The following is a 3,348-nucleotide window of genomic DNA, read 5'->3' on the forward strand; positions in this document are numbered from 1 at the left end:
TCAGGAAGGATTTTTAGAGTAGAAGATCTTGTACACTCCATCTCGAATTTGTTTGGTCTTTACTTCATAAACAATAGGATTGAGCAAAGGTGGGACAAGTAGGTAAATGTTGGACAGAAGAATATGAATATAGGATGGAGTATGGAACCCAAACCTGTGTGTAAAGAAGGAAAAGAAACCCAGGAGATGAAACTCAAGGAAGACACAAATGTGGACAATACAGGTGTTAAAGGCCTTGAACCTCGCTTCCTTTTGAGGCAGACTGAAAACAGTTATAAATATTCGAATGTAGGAGAGTGTGATGAAGATTACATCAAGTCCAAGTATACTGAAAGCCACAAACAGGCCATCCATCTTATTGATTCAAACACCATCTGCTGCCAGCTTCACGATGGCCATGTGCTCACAATATGAATGTAAGACCACAGTGGTCCTGTAGAATTTCAGCTGACACTTAAGGAGAATGACACATGGAGCTGCAAACAGGGCTGCTCTGAGTGTCACCCCAACCCCGATCTGAGTGAGGAATTGGTAGGTAAAAATGACTGCATGTCTCAGAGGATCACAGATTGCCACATAACAGTCCAGGGCCATGGCCAGCAAAATACCCCACTCAATACACTGAAATGAGTGGATGAACCACATCTGCAAGAGACAGGTATCAAAGTATATTTGTGGCGGATGAAACCAGAATATTCCTAGCATTTTGGGTAGGATGCAGGTACTGAGAGCAATGTCTGTTGCTCCAAGCATTGCCAGGAAGACATACATGGGCTCATGAAGGCTGCGCTCAGCTTTGATGATGACCAAGAGCAGGGAATTCCCAAACACAGCAGTGATGTACACGGTGCAGAAAGGAATTCCAATCCAGAACTACACAGACTCCAAGCCAGGGATCTCAATCAGCATCAGCACTGAAGGCATGAAGACTGTGCCATTGAGCTTGAGCATGTTGACTTACAGCTGCTTTAGAAAGCCTTCTGGTTTAGTTAGCTTTTTTGTTTTCTCTCTTCTGCTATCTGTTCTCGCCTAGATTTATAGAAATGTATATATTCAGAAATTAAATATGGCTTTAAGGGCATTTTGTCAAGCATACTCCTGTACTGGTTAAATAGATCTAGGAATACCTCCTAAGAGCCTCTCTCTCTTAATCTTTCTCTGTCCCATTTTGTCTCTATTTCAACACAAAAGCATACAATACACACACTATTCAATAGACAAAGACCTCATAATAGTGTTGTGTCTGTATTTCTGTGCATTTATCAGTTGAAAAATATGAGTTTGGTTTTGCAATAGGTTTAGAGATAAACAAATACAAAATAAAATTGATTATATGTCAAATGGTAAACAAGTCAGATGGAAATGACTGAAACTTGATATATGAATAAAATCTTATCAAAGTTTAGACCTGAAAATGTTGTACTGACAAAATTGTACTCGATAGAACAATAGCCTAAAAGAGAATAATAGCTTAAATCGTAATACATTTTATTTATCTTGAAACATTTTGTCATATTAATATATCAATAAATAATAGCTTAAATCATAATACATTTTATTTATCTTGAAACATTTTGTCATATTAATATATCAATAAGTAATCTTTTAAAAATATATAAGGTGATTACAAATTCTTTAGTAAAATAAATCTGAAAGCATCAAACAAACAAACACAATATTTCAAATGTTCTAGAAAACATTGTAAAGATAAATGTATTTGTTCAATGGAATTTAATTCATGATGTTATTTTTTAAAAAGAATAAACAATTTTTATATATTTCCTTTTTATATATAGAACATCCATTGATCTTTATTTGATCTGACAAAATGTGCACTATTAAAACAGGTAACAAAACTTGAGCTTATATTGAATTTGACAAATTGGGTTCTATAATATCTAGAATATCATATAAGAAATATCAACTGAGGGAAAAGAGAAGTACCACATGCAGATGCTCCTGGCAAGGAGGGAAACGTATCTGCGGGTGACGACCAGAGTGTGCATTAAAAATATCCTAGAGAAAATGGCATTAACTTACTTGGGTGAAATGTTTTTCTTTTGATGGGGAAGAAGAGGTAGTAAAGAGGGGCAGGAATTCAAAGGCTTGTGCAGAATGGCTTCTGCATTTCAAAATGGTATTAAAAATATTTAAATCATTGCACTAGGGCACCTTTGAGGAGAAGAACATCTTAACCAGAGTAGGCTCATTGCATAATTCTTTAGCAACATGTACAATTTTCAAGTAATAAAGCAGACTTAAAGGATAATTTCGTTTTAACAGCAGCTATCTATTTTCCTTCTCATCTTCTGAAGTTTGGTCTGTTTTAGCATCACAGGCATACTTTTCCATACATTTTCTAGGGAACCATCCCCTTATCCTTGAAACACCTTCTTGTCATCAAGAATTTTGTCTCCATATAACCAATATCGTAAACCTCTTGTGGCTAAAATGAACTTCCCTTTTCGTAGCTCTATTTGAGGCTCTTCAGTGCAGGGCTTGTGAAGAAGGTTTTGGTTCATTTATTCAGTGGACAGCAGGCATCACTATAATCTATTAGCTCTGACTCTCTTATCTGCTTTTTGTTTCAACTGTTCTATTGTTAAGCTGTACTGGTGACAGCCTTCTCTTACTGGCCACTCAAGTCCATCTCCTTCAGGGACCCCTGACCACATAAATACCTGTTTAAAGCTCCTCCATCTACTTCCTATATCATAAGGAAAAACAAAGACTTCTTGTAGTTGATAATATTGAATTCAATCTTTAGCCTTCTCCTCAATCCATGATTCAAAAGAAGTTTTGTTTCTGAGAATTATTTTCATCTGGATGAAAAAACAACATCCCACCAGCTATATTTTTTCCTAAAGTTAATCCCAAGGCAAACAAGATGGCAGCAAATGCAGCTAATCCAAATGGAACAATTGGAAGAGGATCTCTCCAGGCTGCACTCATGTCAGTCTTCACTGTGTTCCACCCAAAGGAGAGCCCATTGATTATAAAGCTTTGTGTACACAGTCATCACAAAAATGAAAGCAGCATGGATATTTATTTCTTATTGCAATACTTATATGTCTTATATAAAGTCTAATTGTTCTTTGGTTTAATGGGTAGGGTAAAATGTATTTATGACAAGATGGGCATCTAACCTTGCGGAGGAAGAGAGTGAAGTTGCTCTGAACTGGGTACAAAATTTGAATAGAAAATTTAGTTTTTTCTGATATTATTCTCTTTTTTGATTCCCTTTTGAAAAGACATGAGTTATGCATTTATGCACATTACATGGTTTCCTCCAATAATATCTCTGTATTAGAAAATTAATTCAATTAATTAAACTCCTGCCCCTTCTAA

General features: G+C 35.9%; 2 pseudogenes; both read right to left on the bottom strand.

The window, feature by feature from the left end:
* Positions 1 to 951, bottom strand: LOC105533006 (annotated as a pseudogene).
* A 1,335-nt stretch (positions 952 to 2,286) lies between these two features.
* Positions 2,287 to 2,822, bottom strand: LOC105532992 (annotated as a pseudogene).
* Positions 2,823 to 3,348: the final 526 nt, after the last annotated feature.

The sequence above is a fragment of the Mandrillus leucophaeus genome, unplaced genomic scaffold (assembly GCF_000951045.1).
Source record: "Mandrillus leucophaeus isolate KB7577 unplaced genomic scaffold, Mleu.le_1.0 Scaffold1212, whole genome shotgun sequence".
NCBI classification, from domain to species: domain Eukaryota; kingdom Metazoa; phylum Chordata; class Mammalia; order Primates; family Cercopithecidae; genus Mandrillus; species Mandrillus leucophaeus.